Source organism: Takifugu rubripes, chromosome 12 (genome assembly GCF_901000725.2).
Source record: "Takifugu rubripes chromosome 12, fTakRub1.2, whole genome shotgun sequence".
NCBI classification, from domain to species: Eukaryota; Metazoa; Chordata; class Actinopteri; order Tetraodontiformes; family Tetraodontidae; genus Takifugu; species Takifugu rubripes.
In genome coordinates this window covers 6,493,325-6,519,815 of record NC_042296.1, presented here as the reverse complement: position 1 = coordinate 6,519,815, position 26,491 = coordinate 6,493,325, and the positions used below count along the sequence as shown (strand labels likewise).

At 48.9% G+C, this 26,491-nt stretch overlaps 1 protein-coding gene and 1 long non-coding RNA gene across 2 annotated transcripts in view; one reads left to right on the top strand and one right to left on the bottom strand.

The window, feature by feature from the left end:
• Positions 1-18,247, bottom strand: part of st3gal1 (ST3 beta-galactoside alpha-2,3-sialyltransferase 1) — a 29,923-nt gene extending 11,676 nt beyond the window's left edge. The window contains exon 1 of the mRNA XM_011609131.2: positions 18,006-18,247. The gene's annotated coding sequence lies outside the window, so the exon portion shown is untranslated. The remainder of the gene's footprint in view (positions 1-18,005) is intronic.
• A 3,938-nt stretch (positions 18,248-22,185) lies between these two features.
• Positions 22,186-24,231, top strand: LOC115251867 (uncharacterized). Its single transcript, XR_003890381.1, has 3 exons — positions 22,186-23,171; positions 23,447-23,478; positions 23,797-24,231. It is a non-coding gene; the product is annotated as an uncharacterized lncRNA (long non-coding RNA).
• The last annotated feature ends 2,260 nt before the right edge of the window (positions 24,232-26,491 follow it).

Below are 26,491 nucleotides of genomic sequence, written 5' to 3'. Positions count from 1 at the left end.
GACCCGACACTCTTCATCGACATTATTCCTCCTTTCAAAGACGGAAATGTCGACAGCCTTTACTCCCACAATTCCTGGGCTTTTTTTTCAAGGAAAATAAAAAAGTTCACTGAAAAACCCCCTCTGAAGAGCGTTCAGTGAGTTGGCACTTTTATTTACTTGTTGCCCTCTGAGATCAAAAATAATTATTTCAGAGTTAAGATTTCAGCATGCTGGCGTTCCCCGTAATACCAAACTGGATTTGGCACTAAAACTTCTATTCCGGATGACGAAAACCCAGGAAAACCTGTAACTTCAAGCTGAAAGGCGCCGTTGGATCTCTGCACCTTCAACATGAATGAGGCCTCGAGAATAAAAAGAACTAAAGCTGCAGATTTACATTCAATGGCATCACATCCGTGAAATCCTGCTCGCTGTGGCGAGAGGAGTCTCGTTTGCGCGGATATCGACTTTCAGGCTCGGCTTTGTTTCAATAAAGAGGAGCGGAGGCTCGAGTGTGTTCCCCACTCGGGCGGATAAAGAGGATTCAGGAGATCGAAAGGTGCGAACGAGGTCGCGTCTCACAAGACACCAATTCAACTCTTTAGCATCCGACGAACCTTCGAAGAGAAAAAGGCTCATTCCCGAAAGCAATTTAGCCTCATCTATCGAATGCTGGTAACTCCTTGACCCGGTTCATGTCCGATGTTTTTAAGAGTGTAGAGATCTTTGATGGAACGTTCTGTAGGTTCTAAATGATGCATCAAAGCATCCGGCTCAGATGGCTACAGACGACCTTGAACTATAATAATGTACAGGAGGAACCCATCGGGTTGGTTCTGTAAAAGAAATGAGGCCTAAAAGAACCCCGAAGGTCAGATGGGCGAGTCCAAGTTGCAATTAAATGGATATTTTAACATTCAAGGACTAAAAATGGAGCAGAAATACTTCAAATGTATGTAGATCTACAAAATTGGTTGTTGAAAGCAGAAAATTGCTACATTAACGCGAGTGCTCTATCACTTATTTTCCCATTTCCTTAATCCCTTATTGTCTCCCGTTACTGTAACGCCCCACTAGAACCTTACTCATTTGGCCCGTGGAGCCCCTTATTATTGCTGAATGACATTATGCTGACGTTCCACCTCTCCTCAGGATTCCACCCGACCACTGCAGCCTCTCATTCCTTATTTCTTTCACATCCGTCCGCGGTTGCCAGGAGCGATAAAGTTTCCCGGTGCGTTAACTCCCCGTGAGGTTGCCTGATTCGCTCCCGGCTGGTGCCACAGAATACAAGCGTGGTCTGAGAATACCTTGCCTTTATTATTCCTCCCAGCTCACATTTGAGCTCTATTAACATGCACACTCACCCTGGTTCACCTTAAAATAGGTTTAATTTGGGAAAAACGCCATTAAGGCTGAATCAGACTGTAAACAGGTTATTTATGTAAAAAAAGTTCTCAGCCCAGCACAGCACTGATTTATTATTATAAGAGAGGATTAATGTGACTTTTAAAGACTTAAATGGCTGATTTCTCAACTGAAATGACAAATAGAGCCAACTAATTTTGAAAAATAGCTAAAATTGATCATCAATTTAATGGATTAAGATTTAATGCAGCAGTAATTAGTTTCAGATCTGTAGAATCACTCGGGCAGTGAAGCTAACGCTCGCTTTAATGAAGATCATTTTAATGTGGCATGCAGGAGCCGGACAACATGTTAATCATTCCTCTTCCTGCCTCAAGAGGATATGAAACTTTCTGTGCTTTTTTTGCACATCCTCTCAAATATTTGAATCTTAATGATGTTCCGTTCTGCTAGCTCACAGTTAGCTAGCACAAAGGATTCAAAGGTACCATCCGATAACGCAACATTTCCTGACCTGACTCATCTATTAAATTTTGCCAGCAGACTAATTCCAGGTTAACATGATAAGCAATGTTTGTCCAATTTTACGGTTTATTTCATAAACAATACCTACGTTTCTTCATATAAATTCTGCCATATAACTATCCTAAATATTAGCGAGAATTCCAGGGTTGCTGCTTCTAACTAAAATGTCAGTTATTTCCCTTTTATGTCAGGCTGCAGGTTATCAACAGTGTGACTATTTCCCCGCATGGAGACGAGCTGTCAGGAAGCGGCGTGACTATTTATACACGAGGGGTAAAAAAGCAGCGTGACAGTGGAGCAACCGTCACCTTAACCTTGATGTCAGCGAACTCGGCGCGGCGGCTGCGTCAAACCGGGAAGAAATACTCTAAACTGTGGATGCTGCACGTGCATCTTCATCCACAACCAGAGAAATTGAAATCAATGCTCAAATTACATTTATGTGATTATTATATGACTTATTTATTTGTGATTCGCACGTGAAAATAGATTTTCCTATTTACTATTCGTAAAACACACACGCTACAACTATGAAATATATATGAAATGTTTTGGACACCCCCCCCCACAAACCGCCACCCCACCTGGGTGAGCAGCGGAGCCATCATGTGTTAAAAAAGACGCAACTGTCTTCACCAGATAATCGATATTAGAGTAGCAGGCGATGAAAATAACCTCTAGCTCAACCAGACACACGGCATGCAAAATTAACCACCTCAATTGGAAACAACAATGTTGTTGCATCCTCCCACCAGCTTTGTGCTCCACTTCTGCACTTGCTCCTTGATCCAGTGTGTTTCCACACTGCTAACCAGCTAAACTGATGGTTCAGTTTGGTCCACCGATGACGATTAAACGGATCCAACAGAAAAACTATGAAAGCTTGTTACTAGATTGTGACGTTCTCCCTATGAAGCAGTATTCCTGCATCTCCCTGCAGTTTCTTTAAAACATACAATTTTGAGACGTGCTCATCAGATTAAGCTCTCTCTTTGGTGCAGTCCCAGTGAAGGACGCCTCCATAAAGCCAGTCTCAGTACCTGTAGGAGCAGACAGATGCTGCACACTTTCAAAATTGAAAAAAACAAGAAATCCAATAAAGTTGACCTGTTTTCCTGACACACGTGATGCACAGGCAGGGCAGCGCTGTTTATACGACGTGATTGCTCCGTTCGGTCGAGATTCAGGATAGAGGAAAAGCCCCCCCACGCAATAAAAACAGGCTGGGGTGAATGTCGCCGCAGCTCCGGCATCTGCTGACAATCAGGTTTGATGTAAACTCACTTACGACATATTCTTCACGCAAAATTGTGCCCCCCCCCCCCCCCCGTTTTAGGCAGGATGGAAGGTGGAGTGATGATGCGTATCCTGAGGTCAGTCGGTCATCTTATCCACAGGAACAGGCTCCATCACGGAAGAGCTCCATCGAAATGTGACGGAGACGGTCACATTTTCCACTAGGTCTGCATGTGTGAAAGAGATGAGAGGGGGGCGTGCACGTGGGAGCGAATGGATTACAGCGAGGAGCGCGTTTGAGACGGACCCGTTTCCGAGTGAAAGGGTCGCTGGGCAGACGTCTGCAGCCGCCAACAACTTTAATTTCTCTCAGCTTGTATTCACAAGTCAAGTTATCAGATCCGTGGCTACAACTGATCAAAATTTCTTTTGTTTTCCCTATCAGTGTCAGACCTACCGAGGCCCTCGATCCGTTTCTGATCCTCTTCCAGATCGTCAAAAAAACGGGAGCGAAAGAACATGAAAAGCGCGTCTGCTCCAGGGAGGAGGCGGTTGTTTATGCTAACTCAAAAGAGTGTCGGTTTAGCTGTGCCATCAAAATGAAGCCTGTGAAGGTCTGAAAAGATTATAATGGTACAAAAGTCGTCTTTCGGTGACATTTATCTGTCCAACCTGCACGTATAGAAGTGCTTAAAAGCTGCAGAACAGGAAAGGGGGACCTAGCTAGCTCTTCATCAGTAAAGTGACCACAGCAGTCCGCATAAAAACATCCTCACTGGCCGATATCGAAAAATCTGTGAGCTAACATTTTTAGAGCTCACTCTCTACCTGAGGAAACACACCCTTCATGTTTGCCCAAGATCCTCCCAAACCAGCCTTTTAGCAGCTCCCTGGTGAAATATAGTGGCATACTGAACCAAGAGAGAATTAAGCCCGGAGGAGCCTCTCTCGAGCATCGATCCAGATGGAATGTCAGCGGCTAACCATTCTGAGATTGCTGGATGTGACTGGCTTTTCATGGTGGCTGATTTGCATGCACGAGATCACCAACCCGTACACGATACACTGCCAAAAGCTGGAGCAGAGGACAAAACAGTCGAGAACAATGAATTAATGGTGGTTGCTAAGAGAATTTGGAAAACTTGATTCTCCGCTCTTTGATTTATTAACATCGCCATGGCGCGTGTAAACGTGACACACGGGAAGATGCTGACGTGCCTGGTTGTAGGTGCAATGAAAAACAGGAAGAACCAACCAGGAAGTAACCATGTTAGCGCTTCCATTTACCACAACGAGAGTCACTAGTTAGCTGCGCTTTATTTAGCCCGGGCTTAAAGCTTAAACCAACAAATAGTTGGAGGGAGCTCAGGGTGAATGACCTTCGGGGCCTTGGGAGGGGGAGTCAAAGACAGTGTGGCGTTCCAAGAATTCAAGATAAGAAAGACTAAACATCAGCAGCTCAATGGCACGTTATGACCGTGTCCTGATGATTCTCAGCTGCTTGCATAGAACATGTGACATCCTGCCATCCAGCCACGGCCAGGTCATTCAGGCAGCTCAGAAGGTGACTCAAGGTCTCAAGGGTGCAGCTTTCACCCTGAGCATCATTCAGCGACGCTCTGAGGTCCATCAACGGAGAGCTTTCATAATGACAGGTTCCCAGCTTTGTGTGAATAATTGTAGATTCGCACCATTAAAAGAGGCGTATTGAAAAAGAAAACCGATGTTCAGTTCAGAGAGACTGAAGCTGAGGTATTCAAGGACAACATTGGCTGTTTTTTTCCTCCACAAAAAGTCACCGACGACAGAACTTTCTACAGCTTCTCTAAAGTGACTCCTGCGTCTTTCACTGCTTTGAAGTGAAACCATTGAGCGATCTGACAGAGTTTGCATGGACTGTCCAAGGTCAGTTTTGAATTTGAAAAGCGCTGGATGGGCTCTTGAGCCAAAAATGCAAATATCAGAGGAGCCGGAGCACTTAGCATGCTGTTAACTGGAGGAATCTGAGGGAACGGAGCGTCTGCAGCGCCGTGTGTAGGAGGATGTCTTCTGTTTTATCAGCCAGAGCTCTTCCAAATTCCTCTGCTCCTTAAAAAACACAAACATAAAACAGCCCAGCGGTTAATGAACCACTGAGTAAAAATCTGTGTGGCGCCAATCTCCAAAGAGGAAAAAGAGGAAAAAGAGGAAAAAGAGGAAAAAGAGGAAAAAGAGGAAACTTCCTCCGTGACGGAGTGTTTAAAAGTTCAAAAATGACTTTCAGCGTGATGTGTCGGGAACAGATGGACATTTTTGGCAGACTTTGCAGTTACAGTGGGATTAAGACCAAGTGCAGAACCTCAAGCTCCCCGGGAAGAAGAGCCAGCGCCGCCCCGTCTAATCTGTTGCCACGGTGTTATCGGACCACTGCAGGTTGTTAATAACGCCACTCAGGTTGCCGGGGCCAAGCAGCGCAGCCTGGACCCCCCCTGGGCACGGCAGGAACACACCAGCAGCCAGCCTGCTGGTCTGGGGTCAGTAAATGGTGACGCCTGCTAATCCGATTGATCCATTTTCATTGATCTTTTGTTAAGAGCGGAGACATCAGTAGTGCTGCAGGGCACAGGTTTCAGCTGGGAAGAGCCAGAACATCAAACCATCCTCAGCTAGCTGCACAGCAACAGGGGAGTTTTACAGGCAACTGCAAAGAAAACCCCGGTTTGGTGGCCTTTAAATACGCGCACTCATTTTATTTTCGCACCAAAAACACACGTCCAGTCATTTCCGTCACCCTAATTTTACCTTCACCTTCGAGGTAAAGAACTCGCTCTGCTCCGCCCACGACACGCCGGCCCCGAGGGTCCGAGTGCCGCGATGCCATGAAGGTTCCTCACATCTCAAGAGAAGAGCGACACCTATAGCGTCCCGCGTTTGTCTCCGCGACGCATGTGAACCCAAACAGGCTTATTATGCTAAGCTAGTGTGCGCTGGGAGCCCAGGCTGCTGAAACGTGCGCACCAGCGTTCCCTGAAAAACACGACCAGCTGCTGGAAATCCGACGGCTTTATTTCCGACTCCTCGGGGCCTAGCGCCGAACATTTGTCTGCGCTGTTGACATTTCACCGTTTCGGAGGAAGACAACACGGATGCAATTTGCAGCACATGTTCTGTGGAGAGGAGGGATGGAGCCGGAGCTTTCACACCACAGAGCCGATTAGAGCCGCTTCCTCAAAGGAAGGTGAAGCGAATGAACACAAATCTGATCAGCCCAGGCCGCCGTAGCGCTCGTAAGCGCCACCTGCAGGCAACAGCGATGCTCTGGACGATGGCGCTGGCTTCCTGGATTCCTCACCACCTTCAGGGCTGCCGCGTGTCACCATGACAACATCCCACAACATTCGTCTACAAATCCATCCATATTTTTTCACCTTGGCTTCCTAAATTTCTGGGATTGCTCCAGTGTCCCCTGACGGACCGTTGACCTGTCCGGGCCATCCTCTGATAGACTCCTGCGCCCCCCCCCATCCAGCTCGGGGGCTCAGAAGACGAATGGATGGGATGATGCATCCCTGCAGGATTTGTTGAAATGAGGTTTCCTGTTGCAGAACATGAGGTGTTTCTCTCTCCCACACAGGCTCAAGCTGCAGGATCCCCTAAATCCCCTAAAAAGGACACCTAAATGCCTTTTTTTTTGCTGACACATGTAAAATGTCTCCCGCCATCACAGGTCCACGTCGGACAACCTCCATCTGCTGACTCAAGAAAAAAACTTAAAAAATCTGAATTTCTGAGGGGATACGGTGCCGATAGCGATCCTGCAGTCCTCACCAGCTTGTGATCGATATTAATCTTCGCCACAGTGAAAAAGAACATAATCTTCCATCACTGCTTCTCTTCTCAGGTCCAGTTAAGGATGAGGGTTCTCACCGTTGGCCCCACAAATTAAAACAGAGAAAAGAAAAATCAACGAGCCTGAAAGGAACTTTTCAGTCCGGAGTCCTCGGGGCTCGTGAGGGACCCTGAAGCTGAACGAAACACACGTTTTTTTCTGGACAAGCTATTAAAGTCCGGCCACAGTTAGCGACGCCAGCGCTGGTAGAGTAAATTAACTGAGCGCGGGCTAATCTGATTTGCATAAAGGGCAGCCGGTAAAAACGGGACGGTCTGTTTCAGGCAGTTGCACATTGCTGGCAGAAGAAAATGTTTGCTTAACTGGATGGTTTTTCCCATTGTGACAGTTTTTTAGCGGAGAGTGGCTGGTTTGAATAGCCGTCTGTGCAAAGACTGACAAGTAAAAGTGTGTCTGCATTATTCTACACTAGTTTGCCTCTTTCTGCTGCCAAGGTCCTTTTATTGGTGCCTCGTTCAACTTCGCTCAGGCCTGATTTTTCCTCTCTGTTGAACTGAAAATGTTCGTTTCCAGCCAAGATATCTTCGTAAATCTGGACATCATCGTCTGCATATCGTCTGTTTTTGGACGATGTTGCCATCTGACCTTGGCTGAAGGAAGAACCTAAACCACCTTGATCCCTTTGGTTTTGGAGAGTACATAGTTCCTCCAAAGACTTTGGATCCTGGAAATCTTGAGCTTGAATGCATAAATAAATGTCTACATCTCTTAATGTCACTCTTGAGTTTGTCGAAAGGAGCAGCTCCTCTGCTTCTCTTCTTCACCTGAGCTGCACCTCAGCAAACAAAGGCAGACAAATCCCACCTGACAGACCTTCAGAAGCTTCTCCTCCATTTAATTATCAGCTGGTTTCTTCTAAACTGCTCTGACGTGTTGCTTCATGGGTGACTAATATGACTCTTCCCGGGCCTTTCCAAAAGAGGATCCCGCTCTCATTACTGTTAACATCTCAGTCGAGACCTGACAGATAACAGAACCCTGAACCTTGAACAGGAAGCAGTTGGTAAGGTGGCACCGACTCTGGCGCTCTGTGGGGGCATCCGACCACGCCACCCAGGCTTATCTGCCTACCAGGCAGTGGCGGGTTGTTAAAGGCACAGAGTCAGAGATAACAGATACCATCACGGCCAACTTAATGGGGGGTAAGACAGCGGAACAGCCTGGAGATGGAATCATCCACAAAGACACGGCCTGACCGGCTGGTAGAGGGTCCCAGGAGGGATCCAGGAGCAGGAGAAATGCTCCGCTGCTCTAAAGCCTCTGAGTGGATTTACGGAAGGAATGAACCGTAACCTGATCAGGGAAAGAGTCAGGACTTCTGAAAAGAGACACCAGAGAGACGAGAGAGCTGTTTAAATAGTTTAGATTTTAAAAAGAATGGAGAAATACAACAGGAAGATGTCTATTTCTGCTTTAACGAGTTCAAAGTTTTAAGGGGAAAACAGAGAGGTAATGGCTGTAAAACAATAATATTGATCCCCGACTGAACGCTTCATCTCCAACATTTTCCCCCACCGTCCTGATGGATGTTCTCATGTGATCAACTGCAGCGTCGCACAACTAACGGATCTCACTGGAGTGTTGTAGCTGCGGCAGGAAGATGGATTTGCCTAAACCTCCTGATTTGAGCATCAGCTGTCGCTAATTCCAAGCTAATGAAGTAAGTTTTAATTAACGCCGCGTTTCATTCATCCCTCAGGCAGAAGCCTCGCCCGCCAATCAGGGCCTGCCAGCAAAACACACTCAGGAAAGGAAATCTAGAGAGAGGAAGTGAAGGATGAAGGAATTTTCCGCAAAAACTAAAGCGTCAGCGTGAAAAAGTGACACCTAGGGGAGGCACCGATATCGACCGCCGGCCCGCAAAAACACCGCGTAAATGTTTAAAAGCACGGCGACACGTGCGGTCGTGCCAACACACATCAACACCAAACCCAACTCAATTATTTCACAGCTCAGATTTGTCAACATGGAGTTTCTTCTGAGAGTTTAATGAAAACACAACCAATCAATACATTCAAAATTCTCAAGGGAGTCTCCCCCCACCCCACACACACTATAGCATCATAATGCACGCTGCGTTGCAAATGAGCAACGATCTGCCGGCGAGCTCGCTCAGATCCAGTGCTGGTTTTTCCTCCCCCCACCTCCCCTGAGGTCTCCCATCACTTTGCATAACCCTCAAACAGTCAATTTAAAAAAAGAAAAAAACTGGAAAGAAATCCCACTTTTATCAGATGAGATACGGGAGGTCACGGCTGCGTTCTTTTATGTCTGTCAAGGTCGGCCTTTTCTGGCAGACGCGTCCCTGGTAACAGCTGCAGCGCACCTTGGCTGAAAAGGCCAAACATTTAAATGTCGCACACTTCATAAACCAAAGGCCTCCTTCAAAATTATTCATGACAAATGCTCCAGCGCCTCCCGTCTATAAACGTCCGGGATGCACGTCCTTTAAATAAAGTGTGAACAACTCCCCTCCTGCTTCATTACGCTGTCACTTTTTTTGTTTTCTACGTTATTCTGATTCAAGCCCACAATGCTAATGCTAATAATTAGGAGAAGTAACAACTCGCATGAAGGTTCCATCATGAAGGAGGACTTTGTTGTTGGGAACAATAACCGTTATCTCCCAGCAGCGTGAGGCTGACTGTAGCCAGCGCGGAATGCCAATCAAACAGATTAAAAACCATTCGCTCTTTGCTGAGGTGCCATTTTGCTTCTCCCAGTCAGAGGAAACGTCCTCGGGACCGGATGGTCAGAAGACCGGTTCGAATCCCATCTCAAGACATTCTGGGGCGTTTTGAGCAGGCGAGTGTGGAACCGGGTGGGTGGTCGTCGTGAGCGCTGCATAATCCATCTTTGAGGTGGAACAAAGGGGGAATTTCTGGGGATTTCACACAGCGAGAGTGCAGGTCTCATCCTCTGGTAGAGATGCATTTAAATCAGGAGAAATATGGTTTTTCCCCATTTTCCGTCCGTCTCCAACGCCGTGGCCTGGGTAAACATGTCCCTCTGTAACGCAGCGAGCCGGCTCCTTAAAGGATGAGGGTTTTTTGACGGTTTCTCAGAATATTTTACCTCTCTGCTTATTTTCGGCTTATTTAACAGCAAGAGCTCAACCACAAATCAACCGCTGACAGCAAATGCTCCTGTTTCAGGTGTTCAGATCCAAAGGGAGAGGCAGCAAAAATGACAAATTGGTCTGAATTTTCACTTTGGTTCCGCTGGCTCACCTGTGTGTGATGGGACTGATGAAGACCAAACCTGCACGAAGCATCAAATTTTAGACAATGGAAGTTTTCAAGCCTAAATTGGCTGAATTTGAAGTTTCTATGTGCTCACACTGGTCTGTGGAGGTATTTGATCCCAACACTGCGGTCTAATTTATGGAAGCCTCATGTGGCGTTCGAGGACCTTGCCATAAATAGGAAGCACTCAGATGTTAACAGTGGTGTTGCACTGAAGGAATCAAAGGGAAAACATCAGTTGATGGGATGTGGGGGACAAACATGGGGTTTATTCTGGGTTCAAGGCTCATTGTGGATCACTCTCGTGTCAATCACGTCTCAGACCTGATCAATAAGTATTCTGGGTAACGGAGTCTTTGGGAAGAATTTAGAAAGATTGCGATGGATGTCAGGAATGCTCATTAATCAGAAGTGCCGAAACAATTCATTTTTTAAAGCCGCGTTAATGAATCAATTAGCATCAGCCAGGTTGGAGTTTCTCTGTGTCGAGTTTCCCGTTAAAACTAAGATAAAGCTGCTGGAGCGTGATTATGGTTCGCTCTTCTCTCAACATCTAACCTCTCTGATCTGATTAGAGTGATTAGCAGCACACTTAATATGCATGGTTTTAATTGAGGGATTTAAAAAAAAGGGGGAAACGTTGCAAATGGAAGACAGTAAATCCCAGAAAAGGACTGAAAGAAACAAACAAAGGAACAATCATGTATAAGCTATTATTCCAGAGAGTGCAAACAAACTGCGGCTGACTTAGCCTGCATGTTGATCGGAGCTGACTGAGCCTTGGAAAACAGGACTATTGAGAGAGAACGGCCTTGTTACTCAGAGACGTTCTGGAAAGAAGAAAGGAAAAGCCGTCAAAGAGATGGCAACAATGGTCTCTGCAGCTGTGGGTAAGTGCAGCTATTTGCTATGGAAAGGAAAAGGTCATGGCCTCATGCACAACCCACTATCGGCTAATTCGTTGGCACAACGTGTTAGCGCATATAAATACAGCAGGAGGTTCCATATTTCTGCACTGTTGGGAAAATTGGAGTCAGTCGGGCAATTTATCAAAGAGGAAGTTGCCCCGTTGCTCACATCAGAGGTAAGTTTGGGATGTTGCAATGGCGAACCACGGCGGGGGCGATCTGGAGGGTACTTTATCATGTTCCGTTCACTGGTCATACACCCAGGTCAGCTGCACCAGCAGCAATTTGCTCAAAAACTTCGAGGAAGCCCGAATTCACGATCTAAGATGGCCACCCCGTACAAATAAAACCTGTATATTGCAAGTTGCTGCTATTGAGCCTCTTTAAAAGGTCTTGTTTTCAGGTCTTGACCTAATGCTGCTCACAGTAGCACTTACATCCATATGGGGACCAGACAGGACTTGTTTTAAGGTAAAGGGCGCCCCAGAGAAAGGGAATATTCTGGTAGACAGGGGACTCCTCCTCTCCGTTGGAATCCTAGAGGGCACGCCACCATGTTTCAGTGGCTGAAAGGACGCAACAGAAATGTTCCTTCAGAGCAGACAAAAGAGATAAAAATAAAAATGATGGGGGGGGGGGGGGGGGGCAGATGACAGGACGACCTTTTATTTACAGTCACAGCACAAAGGGGAGCATTAAAGCCGCCGGGACAAAACCCGTGAGTAACATTCATTTCACTACATCAGTGGCGTGCAGATTCCATCAGCATCGTATAAACAGCCCACCCTCAGGACAGGCTTGAGAGGCAGGGGGAGATTTCCATTCGTGCCGCTTTCTTCGCTCTCGTGGATAACCACAACATAATACGACTGTGCGTCTGCACAAAGTGGACGTGGGAGTAATCAAAGAGCATTAATTTCAATCTGCGGAGCGCAAACGCGAGGACTGAGGGACGGATGCGAGTGATCAGTAGCCACTGGAGATAAGGAGAAACTCAATAATGGTTGTGTTATCCCTTAAGCTGATTAGCTGCCCCGATGAGATTTCAGAAGCTCATCTGAAAAAGAGATTGTTTACTTGGATGATATGATTCACATCTTTTCCCAATCCAACTCCTAAGACCCCTTTTTCTCTAATTTCCTGAGTCGGTGGGTCATTTCCAGAGTCGACCTTTGCTCTGTGCTAGCTGATAACAGCGACATGGCCGCTTCATCAGGGAATACGGTGGAGCACACGCTCCGAGAACCACGTCAGGACTGGTTGGTGTTTCCATACTGAAGAAATAAACCTCAAAAACCAAAGATGTGAAAGTAAACAAATAAAAAAAAGTAGCATTAGAGTTTGTTTTTTTTTGCAAGAATACACTAGGTGGTGAAAACCCCAAAATAAAGAGTTTAACAAAGTCTGAAAGCGTAGTCAGAGTGCTAATGCAGCAGGATCGGGTCTACATCAGGATGGTTCCTGCAGGACTGAATGACTATGCAGAAAGTCAGACACCGGGGAAGCTGGGAGGCCTGGAGCACTGGTAGCAACAGCGCTAGCTACTTTTCCCATAAAAATAACATCCAGTCGCTCTTAATTATGCAAGAAGACTCCAAATCCCACGGAAGGCCATCAAAGAGATGAGGGGAAACTGCAGAAAACAAGTAAGTATAACCGCTGCAGCACCGCGGTTGCCTAAGCTAATGTTAGCGTTGGCTTCATAGGCCTCTTTGCGTGAACTGTGTTGAAGATAAAGGGGACAAATGTTGTACTTGGCGAAAGATTCATTGACATTCCGGCTGGGAGTCAGGAGAACCTTTTGTCAATAAAGCATCAGATCTAGCTGTGCAAAAAGACAAAAGACCGCTTATTGACACCTCTAAGCCCTCTAATTCCACCATCTGCAGGTTTGCTCCACCATCCACATGCCTTCACACCCCTGAAGCACTCCAGAAGGAAAGCCATTTGTGTTTTTGTCTAGTTCACCCGCTAACAAAGTTGCAGCTGGTGTCGATATGTATAAAAGCCAACTTTTAAAAGTAAAAGTTCGAAAGAAAAACTCACACAGACCGACGAGTGGCAACGTTTCAGCACCCCGACATAAACCTGAAGCTGTGTTGCTTAGCATAATGCCAGCGGCTAAGCAGACAGGAAGTGGAAATTAGAGATGATGGTTGGATGGATGGATGGGTGGATGGTTTATTTTCAGGTTAAACACAGCCTGAGGAAAGAGAAATGAAAGACTGTTATAAAGGAGGCTGCGGAACCCCTCAATCACTGCGGGAGGAGCCGACTGATCCGCTGTTGTGAGTCGCAGCGTAAACGCAGACGGACGACGGACAAAGATGTCACAAAGCTGCTCCTCAACTCCGACCTTGGGTTATGAAATAAACGGTTACGTAAACAGCATTCCTTTACTGCCATTTATCCTTTACTGCCGCGTTAAATAGTTCTTCTTTAAAAGAACGGATCAGCAACATTCGCTCTAGAAAAAAAACGATTCCTCCAATTTGTGGGTTAAAATGTCATTTTTTTTTCAATAAAACTTTGCAATCTGCTGTGTACAACTTCAAACTTAGATTATTTAACCATCTTTTTTAACAGATTTTAACAATATGCTGCCTTTAAAGCAATAAGGAATCACTTCCATACAATCAAGAGCAAGACTTTGCCACATCGGGCCGTGATTCCGGGCTGTTCCCGGATAGAAAAGAGGATAAATCACGTCTGACGCCGACATGTTCCGAGGACGGGCGGGAAAAAAGATCAACTGCCTTGGAGAACAAAAATGTTCAAGCGATAAAAGAACACCATCTTTCAACCTGACAGCAAACCAAAGTCCACCGCCAGCTGAGACAAAAGGAAAATATTTATCCAGGACTTCCAGGTTTGCGGGGACGATCCGAGGAAGAAGAGAAAAGCTCCTTTCAGTCTGAAGACGGACAAATCCGAGCCTCCCCCAAATAAAAGGGTCACGGCAGAACGTTCTCCATCTTGAACCAGAAGTTTCCTTCTCCCAGTTTTAATACTTTTCATAAAAGAGCCGTCTTCCATTTTTTACCTTTTGCTCATTAATTCAGAACCAGGAAAAAAAAGTAGTTTGATTTAATAGGTTTTCATTTAAGCCTTCGAGGCAATAAAAACTAGAAAATTAGACAGAGCCTGTAGCCCTCTGATATCGTGGTGTATCCGCTCAGACGTCAGCCAGATGTACTTCAATACTGATTACAGAATTACTGAAGACAGAAATTATTCATAAGCGGCGCGTGAAAGCTCTGACGAAGACCTGCAACCGCAGCCGAGTCGCTCTCTTTGAAAGTTTCCCGACGCGTAATAAAATGCCACTCAGTTTAGCTGCAACTTAAATCAGGTAAAAGTGTTCGGAATTTACTCACAAGGCAGCGTGGTTTCTTTATGGACACCAACGCTAACAAAGTCTGTTAACAAGTTAGCCAAACCAAAAAAATGCTCCAACCAAGGACTCAAGTACGACCTTCGAGAGCAAAATCATTTTTAGCCACTCTTCTTCAGTAATGTTGGCATGAATAAATAGGTACAGACAGCCATGTTAACGTTAGCCTGCTTGAATAAGGTGTAGCAGGAGCTAGGCTAACACACCCCTACTGGTAGTGTATATAAGTGATACTAAACTTTTCTGTTTCAAAGAAAAATATTTCGATAATATCAAACAACGCCTGTCCCACTCCAATGATTAGTGTTAGCGGCTGGTTAGGTAGCCAGGTTTTACATTTGACTGGCTCTGGTGTCCCGATCACCCTAGCAAAGAGGGAGTATTTACATTTCTCAGGCTCATTATTCCTGCACTGACCTCCATAGCCAAATTGAGCTCTGCCTCTCAGTGGGTCCAGTCAGGAGAACTGTTTTTAGCAGAATGGAGCTGCTGTGTTTTTGCCTAGCATGTTTAATTGATGAACGGTTATGAACAATGGCGGCAGCGGCGCATTCGAGGAAGTAATGACTCTGCGGTTAGAGCCCCGATTAGCTCATGTCGCACGATTAGTCCGTCTAAAAGGCAGCCAGCTGCAGCTTCTGCTACATTTTCACTCCTGTTCTCGTTTCCAAATCAAAAATTGCCGCAAAGCTCCCGCAGCTGTTGCCGAGTCGCAGATTTAACGCGTTGAAATGACTCATTTCCTCTCAGGTCATGAGTTCTGCAGCCGTACAGAACATGTAGGTTAAGGATCTGCCAGAGCTCTGGGCCCAAACACACCACCTCCTGGGAACATCACAGGCCCGACAGACACGGATTTAGAAAAAAAACGCACGGCTTCAGATGTTCCCCATGTTCTAGCGTCGAGATACGAGCGCTACGGATGCTAAATCGGGACTTCGGACCGAGGGGACGCGTGCCAGGACGGGTGAATCTCCTCCCGCAGACTCGTTCTCGGTCCGGTGCTCAAATCTTTGCCTCTGATCGATTTCACCGAGGCGAATCGGGTTCACCTGATTTATCCGGTCCTAAATTCACCTCGCAGAAACGGACTCAGAAAAGAACAAAGGCCTTTTCTTTCCTCCTCCTCCCAGCCGTTGTTCGCGGCATTGCTCCAAATGTGGCAGATTTGCCGCCGCATCACATCCCCGGTGTTACAGGAGGCAGCCGTGATGCAGATCGGGCGCGAGGCTCATTTGTCTGAACATTTTAAAACCGGCTCCAAAGGCTTGTTTAGCTACAGAGCATGAAATAACCATTTACTGGAGTTGGCTGGCACGCCTCGCCGTCCACCTCTCCTGTCCTTCTTTAAAGAGTCCGTGGCGGCGGAGAGCGCCGAGGTGGAGGGATTTTCGCTGGGAGCACCTGGCGAATTAAAGGCAAGGCCAGGTGGTCCGAGGCTGCAGCTGCCAATTAGCGGCGACCACGTGACAGCAGCCCGAGATAAATTCTAATTAACGGCCGACCTCCTGGGCATAACAATTAGCCTCCCCTTCAAACAAACAGAGGAGTGGTGCAGGAATCTGCGCAGGGACCAGGAACGAAGGGCGAACAAGTTCCACCGAGGAGTCGCAAGACAAGGTCAGAGACGCCGCAGGTTAGCGACGGCGGCGTGATTCACATTGATGGATTCACGGTCGGGAAGGTGGACGACGTGTCGCCGCGCTGCCACGTGGAGCATCGAGTGAGCGCCAACGCCAATGCAACACGAGCGTCAGGAACTACCCTCAACCGCAGGGGGTGGGGCTTGTCCTGCTACATGACCGTGTCAAGTCCAGCTGGCCGGACATCTGGATTCGGTCCATCTTAACACGTAGCGCATGGTTGCGTGTGCACGCCAGACCCAGGGCCCGTGCACCTCCCCATTCATTTGCAGAGATAGCAACAGCTGGGGGGAGCGTGTCAGCGGGGACGTCTGCGCCCAAACCGAGATCTTCCTCACAGCAAACCAGATGTCTGCAGCTTCGGAGGTGAAAGGACCCCAGGGAGGAAGATGTTCCGCGTGTCTTAACGACTTCAGCAGAACGCGCCTCTCCACGGGGGGGGGGGGGGGGGAGCCCCACATTCAGACTCTAGAAACTAACATACAGATGGCGTGACGCACTCCCGTTCCACAGAGACGGCGTGTAAAAAAAAACCCCAAAAAAAACGTTGGACGATGTTTTCAAGGCAGGAATTGGAAATTTGGAAGGCCGAACATCTGCAGGCAGGAGAGCACAGTATAGTTTTACACCCCCCCCCCACCCCTCCTTTCTTGAGCCGCACCAGATGTGAATTTCGCTGCCGTTGCGTCTCTCTGACACAGTTGCCAGTAAATGTCCTCAACCAGCGTCCCGGAGATTTGAGACTGGGGGGGTTTAAGGGGGTGACGGCTACAGTGACTCTGCTGCCTGGTTAAATTCCCATTTTTCTTTCCTCAAACTGGGCTAGAGACACAGGTATGCACTTCCTCTGTGCCAGAATCCGAGCAGGGGAGGGGGCGGGGGTTGCTGGGGAGTTGCTTGGAAAGTGGCCAGGGTTGCTAAGTGGAAACAGAGGGCAAATCAGAGATCCAAGGGGAAAGACGGCAAAAGGCCTGAAACCGAATACACAGCGAGGAGAAGAAAGGCGGAAGGTTGGGTGGGGGGGGGGGGGGGGTGCCAAAGGTGAAGAGCAAGATCTGCTCCTCCTCAGCCATCTGGAGGAAGTCGGACAACAAACTTTGGACCACATTCCGAGCAGTGGGTTCCAACAAGCTCCACCTGAGAAGTTGCCCCGATGGGAGGAACTCCCCTCAGGAAGATCTGAGAGCGTCGCGGAACGTCTCCTGCTCCGTTGTGGTTGGGGGGGCAACCATAATTGGGCTCCCTGGTACTGGATGCCTGCATTTGCATACCTGCTGTCACCTTCCTCTCTGAGTGGCGCCAAGGTCACGTGATGAGCAGCTCAAGAGGAGAAGCTTCAGCAGAAAATGAGCCTGAGACCTTCATTAGTAAATGAGGGCGAGGAGAACAGATCGGCCCGTAAACACAGTTTCCTCACACCGGGACGGTAAATCAGATTAGAGTCGGAGTTAATGGCTGATTTCAGTAAATGTGGCAGGACAGCGGAGCAGCGTCTCCACAGCCGGTGGATTCAACAGTTGCTGGAGCAGCCGGAACCCACGGAGCCTTCGTTTCATCTGTCTCTGAGCGTGCTGGCACACGAGAGGTGAGAGGAGCCCTCGGCAGCAGGAGAAGCAACTCTGACACCGGCAGGAGACATTAAATAAACCCCCCAGCGCCCCCGCGGACGCCTCCAAAGCAGCGCGGCGTCAAACGTTCGCGGCGAAATGTTGCGGAATAAAGTTGCATTCAGCACCTGCGTGTCAGCTGCACTTTAATCCCGAGTTTGAGAGGCTGGAATGAGGCTGCGCCTTGTGCGTGTGTGCCGGTACTCACCTAAAGTCAGAGCCGGGCTGGGAGAGAAGTCCCGTTATTTCCGAAGCGAGCGAAGCAGCACGGGTGGGGGGGTGGGGGGGGAGTGAGCGAATCAGTCAGCTTCAGGGAGGTGGGGGGTGAGGGGTGGGGGGTAAAGTCATCAGAGTATGAAGAATCAGCAGGCACAGCCTCGCGCCGCTGCTGGATGGGAGAGCAGGAGGCTTCGCAGCGCGTCCGCCAACTGGAGGAGTTCTCCGCTAACGCGCGTCTCCTCCCGGGCGGCGGAAGACGCGCGGCTTTAAAGCGCTGACCGTGAGGGGCACAAGACTGCTGCACGCCCCCTCAACACACACACACACACGCACACACGCACACACACACACACACACACACACGCACACACACACGCACACACACACACACACACACACACACACACACACACAGCCTCCAGCTGATTGCTGCAGCATGAGAAAATCCATGTCCGGTTCTGGACCTGTGTCACAGAAGGAAAATGCTGGATTCTTGTTTATTTGTTTATCTATTTGTTTATTCAGTTTTATTGCTGCATCGATTTCTGTGTTTATTTAGGGCTCCTGGTAAATGTGCGTGTGTCAACCCTCACTCAGCACTCGTGTGTTCAGCATCAGCCAGTTTAAAAGGATTCTTTTTTATGGATTTGCTGGTGGAGCTAGAATGTGGCTGCGCGTGCGATGCGCACGAGACTGGCACCAGGGAGAGAGGATGAATGGACTGGTTATAATGGGAGAGAGGATAAATGGACTGGTTATAGTGGGAGAGAGGATAAATGGACTGGTTATAGTGGGAGAGAGGGTAAATGGACTGGTTATACTGGGACAGGGAGGATAAATGGACTGGTTATACTGGGACAGGGAGGATAAATGGACTGGTTATAGTGGGAGAGAGGATAAATGGACTGGTTATAGTGGGAGAGAGGATAAATGGACTGGTTATAGTGGGATAGGGAGGATAAATGGACTGGTTATAGTGGGAGAGAGGATAAATGGACTGGTCAGAGTGGGAGAGAGGATAAATGGACTGGTTATAGTGGGAGAGAGGATAAATGGACTGGTTATAGTGGGAGAGAGAGGATAAATGGACTGGTTATAGTGGGATAGGGAGGATAAATGGACTGGTTATAGTGGGATAGAGAGGATAAATGGACTGGTTATAGTGGGATAGGGAGGATAAATGGACTGGTTATACTGGGACAGGGAGGATAAATGGACTGGTTATACTGGGAGAGAGAGGATAAATGGACTGGTTATAGTGGGATATGGAGGATAAATGGACTGGTTATAGTGGGAGAGAGGATAAATGGACTGGTTATAGTGGGAGAGAGAGGATAAATGACTGGTTATAGTGGGATAGGGAGGATAAATGGACTGGTTATAGTGGGAGAGAGGATAAATGGACTGGTTATAGTGGGAGAGAGGATAAATGGACTGGTTATACTGGGATGGTAAACCTGCACATCCTTCTACAGCCTGATTCTAACACAGCTCACTGAGGATAGCATTGGTGATGCTAAGCTAATAGCCTCAGGCGAGGTGACTTGCCTCCCTGAATCCCTTCAGGTTTCTCTATTGTGATGAGGCTGCTGCACGAATGCCGACAACATTTACAAACTAAACGAGGGGCCATTTTAAAGGGACGCGCTCAATTAATTCCGTCACCTCCGATCAATGCACAGAACGTGCTAATTGGTGTTTTAACCTGAGCCAGTTGGAAGAGCTTAAAAAACAAGCTCTTCTTGTGCCCTAACTCCACCGGACGCCTCCTCCTGCATGCAGACGTGACAGACAGACACGTCCTCTTGGGTTGACATTTGCTGTCTTACGTTGGACGGACAGGCGAGAAGAAAGAGCTGGCCCAGGGTGGCTATACTGCATCCCACCACAAGGGGAAACAAGACGTTAGGACCTCACTAATACGCATGTTTCCTCCAAATACGACTCCCTCACTTCATCTGGACCAGAATTGGACAGGTCGCCACGGTCCCAAGTGCTAATCCAAGATTAGCGGCTGGCTGTTCAGAGGAGAGTGACGAGGGCGCCGACTGTAAAAGCTCCCCGAAGGTTAATTGTCCAAAAGTTTTAAGAGTTAGATTAATTGGCTGGTTCTTATGATCTGCGGTGTCGGCCGATTTACTTTTCGTTGTCTGGCGTCGTCCCCGGGTCATGAAATGTTAATGTGGGGGGGGGATGTCGGCTCATAATTTTTAAAAAAGGAGAGATTGGATTTGTGCTCTCGCTGCAGCCGTGCCAACGTGACTCAGACGAATCAATACCGCGAACATTAACGACGCTCTCCAAACGCCCGCCTGGAGATGTTCAATTAACATCCGACGGAAGATGGATTCGGAGTTTGTCGGGTTTTCGTAGCGTGGGATGAGCTTTCATTTAATCACACCTCAGAACCGTTCCATCATCCAGTTTGCCACAAGACATCGGAGATTAAAACACAGTCACCATAATATTTATATTCCCCGTCAATAAATGGTCTCCCTGGCAACGGGAGCTTGAAATGTCCGCTTGTAATCACTGTCCGGAGGTTGACTCCATTAACGTCGGCGGCCATTTTCCCCCAGTTTAACAACGCTGCAGCTATTGACCAGCTCAATGGAGCCAGTTCATTACTGTCTGTGTGTGGATCCCCGGGAGGTCCTGGAGATCCTGCTGGTCTTCCCGAACCTCCATCTGTCTGCTCTGCCATCCTGGAACCCCTGCAATGCCCTCAGACCCTCGGCCAGGCCGAGCCGCTGGCTCTGGCGAGCTTTCGGTTCTTAAAAAAACAGTCACGCGCGCAGAAAGTGCAAAGCATGCTGGGCCGTAGCACGAGGAGGATCCTAGCGTCCAGCCCTCAGGCAGCATCTCACCTGAGTGTGTGGGGGTGTGGGGGTCTGGGACAGGGACCCACCTCTTCTACAGGAGCGCCCTTCGTCGTAGAGGCTGGACGACCATCATCGTCTACACGCACGTCTGCCCCCCCCGTGAGAACCACGGCGGCGTGCGTTCCACCTCCACACACTCGCCCCTTCACTTCTCCACCAGCTCCGATCTGAACTTTCTCAACCAGATTTATTGCACTCGAACGTTGTTTGTCTTTCTGACTCGTGGGGCGAATATAAATGGATGGACGACGTTCAGAACGCTGCGATCACTCGCAGGCTTCAATGAAAACAGTCTCGGAGGAGAATCATCAACACGGCGGCTTCGCAGAGACAAAAATAACTGGTTGTCATGACAGCACGTTACTTCAGCTGGGAAAATAAGCTCAAATTATCAGGCAAAAATAAAACAACAAAAAAACTTCACTCGCCCCTCGCAGCCGCAACACGGTCAGAGTTTGAATTTTGGGTCAGATGAGCATGTGCGTGGTCGGCGTTCCGGCGTGCTCGCCCCCCCCCATCCCGCCTCGGCAGGAGGCCATTACAGCCTGAGAGGCCGCCTCTGCTCAGTCGGCTGCAGCTCCACCAGAAACAAATTGGAATATTTTACTGAGCGGATCAATTCATCGCTGTCGGGAGGAAAAAGGGTTTTTCCACATCTCTGTCTGTTTATGTGAGGCCTGGAAGGGGGGGGGTGAAGAACTGGATGCATCTCTGAGGACGGAACCAGCTCCTCTCCGAGCAGAAACAACCTCAGGTCGCCGTCTGCCTGATTCGGGATTGATCTCAGAATAGATTCTTTTCACTCCATAAAGTGCACGCGGCCGCCGGATGGATTATCGGCACGCTGCAGCGCTCGCCACATTGATTGAGTTGCGCGCTGGTCTGAAGCGGAGAGCAAGGTTCAGGGAGACGCGGTGCGTTTGGGAGCGACGTGGAAATATAGGGTCGGATTAAAAGTCCAAATGAAGAACTCCAGATCCACAGCCAGGGTCGGGCTGATCCTCCTGGGAGCACGAGTTTGCTCACAAAGCCGCACGTTAGATTCGGCTTTGATTGCTTTAGCGGGAGGCTTTGGCGTCCAGATGGTAGAGCCCATTCCACCAGGGGAACGTTTGGAGCGGCACTTCATTTCCTGCACTCAGATTATGCTTCTGCTTCTCGGGCCACGCTGAATTCGTTTGTGCATCTGAACCGCCTCTTTTACATTTGCTTCAGGGGAAAATTGGGCTGTCGCCAAGCTCCTAGCGTCCGTTTCAACAGCCCAGCTGGTTTCCAGACAGCCCACTTGGCCTGCAGCCTATTTATATCTTCAAAACATCACTCAGCAAGCCGGTCAAAAAAAAAAAAGTTTTATAACTCCAGCTAATTAGCTGAACCACTTTAGCATCTTTAGCTGGTCCAAGTAGCTGCAGGATTCAATCTCCAGGGGACTCTGGACTCAGAGGGGTGTTTGACTCACAGGTCATGTTTGTGTCCAGAACATGACAAACGTGATCACAAACATCTCAGATACTCCCACAAACGTCCTATTTTTGTTTCCGCGTCTCAAAAGGGAACCCGACGCAAGCGAGACTGTGAAAAGTTAGCAGGAGGGGCCAAATAACTGCGGCTCGCCATGTGACAGTGATCTGCGGTGCAGATCTGCTTCGGGGTGACGGCTGATGGAAGGCAGGTGTTCGGGCTGGGAGGAGTGATGAGACGATTACCAACAGATGTGCGCGGCAATCAGAGCCGGCAAACAGGAAGGGAGGGAGAGCATCACCGCCGCAGACAGGGAGGCGGACATGTGCAATTTAGCCCCTCCCACCAGGCAGAGTGAAGAGGAGGTGAAGCAAAACATTTACCAAGATGAGACTTTTAAAACGGAAGCAATTAAATGACGCAGCGACGCTGCTCGCTGGTTAAAGCCAGACGGGGCGTTAGCTCGCACGTTAGCGGTGGCTGGAGCGTCCTGATCTGACCCAGACGTCTCAACACACATTTAAGGATTCCTCTCACAACAGCACACCTGAAACACCATCGAGACGGTGTGTTCCTCGCCTCTGAAGCTCCAGGGCACAGAAAGTGTTCCGCATGCGGCGTCACGAACCGGTTTCTGGTTATTGTCAGGGCGCCGTCACCACGCGTACGGGCCTCAGGTGCATTTTAGGAATGGAGACATCTGATCTGAGACAACGGATCGATTTCTGGGTTGCAGGCAGGAGAAAAGGAGGAGTGATGAAGAGCGTACGCACGGGCGATCGATACGGACAAGCTGCTGAACCGGAGCAGGGGTGATGTTTGACACAAACATTGTGGATTAGCTTTAAACTTTAGCCTGAACGCGATCACGAGCTCGCTCTCATCAAATGTGATCAACGTCCCCGTCCCCCTGGTCCAGTCCTTTCAACATCTGCAGCCGCAGCTGCCACTGCCCGGAGAGACCCAAACCTCTGGTGCTGCGAGTTTAGCTGCTAGCGCTTTAGCCTTTAGATTAGCAAAGATTAATGATGCCCCTCCGTCTGCTTTTCCTTCTTTCATTAATTTATCATCTGTTATTGATCATCAGGTGTGTGGGATGGTGGAACAGGTGGTCAGCAGGTGAGAGGCAGAAACACACACACACACACACACACACACAGACGCTTAGCTGTCTGCATCAGATGTGTTGACTTGGAGCAGCCAGGTATCCCACAATGCATTTCAATCTGGCCATCAGCAGCAGTGGTGGGACGACTTCTATATTCTAGTATCTACAAAGGAGGTAAAGCTCCAGCTGTGAAGCTCCAGGGGGCGGGGCTTAAACCAGGCACACGTTTAGATTTCAGGGCTAAATAGAAGAATTCTGCCTTTAATCGTCGACTCTCGGTGGGCTTCTGATCATTTCGGGAGCCGCCGCTCTCCCATCTTTCCTCCCAGACTCTCTTTCCCACAGTGCCGCGCTGCTGCAGAGGTACCGACTCGCTCTTTTGCCACATTGTTAAGAACTTCAAAGCCTGTTTGACACGTACGCTGGGGAGCGAGATGGTGGCGGCGGTGGGGAGCCGAGCACGTCTCACGTCGACCCGAGGACACATCTAAAAAGCAGCGCTCCGTGAAGGCAGCTCACGCTCCGCAGGCTCCTCCATGGCTGCACCGGCTGGGTTCACAGGAGATTCTGTAATTTAAGACAAAGGTTCGATGACCTACATATCAATTAAAGAAGTCGCTCTGGCGTCCTGGTTGGCATCTGGCTCACCAGAGGCTCTGGTTTTGTCTCGGCTGCCACGTTCGCGTTTGTCCCTGCTAATCTGAAGTGGCTCCCCGTTAAGCTTTAATTCTTCCAGACGGAGACGTCCACGGGAATAAAAAAATGACAAGAAGGTTTTCATGTCGCGTTCTATCTCTGCAGCCCCCACGCTGTTTAGTGGATTCAACACAGGTCTTCAGAGAGGACAGAAATGAAAGGATGATGGAGTAATACATTTCCCTTACAAGCATGTTTCATTTTAGTGGGGAAAAAAAGCTTTTAACATAAATTCTGCAGCGCGGAGCGGTTCATTTTTCATATCGGAGTGTGAGTCAAGCCTTTATCTATAGGGGGACCTTGTTTTCAAAACAAGGTTACAACTGTAACAAGATTCAACAGCACTAACTGGGTAATGAGTAAGATGTTGGTGTTTGTGTTGTGCTGATGAATCGGGTATTTAGGGTTTATGGCAGGTGGTGTCACAGCAAAACCCAACCAATCCCATATTCAACGACACCGTTCATGACGTGGCGGCGTCAAGCCTCGCTGTTATGTATGAGGACACACGCTTCGATCTGTCCCCCTCCGTCCTGTCTTCATCCGTATGGAGACAAAGACCCAAGTCTCGGTGGGATTACTGCAGCGAGCGACCCGTAATGACCATCAATTTGGGTGGAAATGAGGGGAAATCATCTATGACGCACGAAGTAGGAAAAATCCTGCCTATTGTAATCCTTAATGCTTGTTAATGTTTGATGTCCCAAAAGAACCCCCCAAAAGGCCTTTAAACACAGAACAAGAAGGGCCTTCCTGATGTCTGCGGCTCACCTTCCTGCAGGAACAGATTAGCGTTGAAGCTAATGATGTGTGCATCCTGGGTAATAGCATTACGGAGGCTCGGCCTACCTGAAGGCTGCTGGTCATAATGGGTTTGGACCAGTGTGTCAACACGACCACATCCCAGCTAATGAGGACGCGAAGCAGCAGAGGGAATCATGGACGCCTGGGTCCGCTCGCATGGGGCACAAAGCAGAGCCCAAGTCTTTTACCGCTGGTGCTGGCAATTAGGAATGCCTGTTTTTGTCCTTTTAAAGTGTTCTCCAGTTGAAAGCCCGGCCGCGGGGCTGACCGGCTCAGCGAGCGAGCAAAATATTTACTCCGCTGCCGCCGATAACGAGAAAAACAAGCATTTTTCTGAACGTGGAGTGGGGAGACGACAGTGAGGCGGATATTAACATCTTTGATTGGTCCATGCCGGAGCCAGGACCGGGGAGGGGGAGGGGGAGGGGGGATCTCAGGCAGGAATACGAACTAGTTCCATGTGGAGCAGAGCTTCACAACTTTGGGTCTTTGGGGAGCTGGAGTGACTCTCTCCTCCCACCACAGCAAACCTGCCGCTCCGTGACTCCCCGGAACGCTGCCGCTCCACCCTCCAACTCACCTCGAAGCTCTCTGTAAACACGCCGACGCAGCCGCGGTAATTAAGCAGGGTTTGAGAGGACTCAAGGCTCTTCCGCCTCAGATCCCCCCACCCTGGCCCTGCCCATTAGCCTTAATTGGATTATTTGTGTTTATCTCTTAATTCTCCACATCTGTCATCAGGGGAGGGTTGAGTAGAGAAGCTTCCCTCCGCGGGCCCTCGCGTCTCCTCGCCGGTCTCCGAGGGGCCAACGACGACGATCCGTCCTCAGAGATCCGGCAGCGTTGCTGGGACCGTTTGATGGCAGCGGTGTGGAGGCGACGTGGAGGCGGCGTGGAGGCGGCGTGGATCCTCCTGAGCTGGACAGACGCTCTCATGTTGAGTCTCTGATGGGAGGCCGCCGATCAATAACCCAGACAACTTAAAGCCATCGATTTTCCTACTGGGTCGGGTTAATCCCATCTAAAAATACTCTCATCGTTAGCATAGCGCGGCCACGTAGCCGCTCCTCCTGGTGGAATAGAGAGCTGTTGTTGTCTTTTCTGTTTTGTTTATCTGCATATTCCATTTTCCCGGGTCGCCAGTGTGGAGCGCGATCCCCACCAACCGCGTCAAACCATCACAGGAACACGCCAGCGAGACCTTGGCGTGCAAATGAGGACCTCCAGACCCGTCCTTCTCTCCCCCCCTTGCGCTTTTTTTTTTTTTTTTTTAAATCAGGCATCATTTGCGTTTACTCGTTCTTTATCGCTCATTAGCGGGCTTTTTTTTTTTCCGGGGCTTCGCCGCTGCTAATTAATTATGCATTTAGACGCTAACGCTCCACATCACAATGATGAATTAATGATCCGCCTTTGCGAGATCGTCGCGTTCGACCCACATTTGGTGCCGCCTGCGTTTGTTTGCGTTGGAAGCGTGAGGCGGGTCACGCGTCAGATCGATCCTGGCGGCAAGACTTCCAGGGG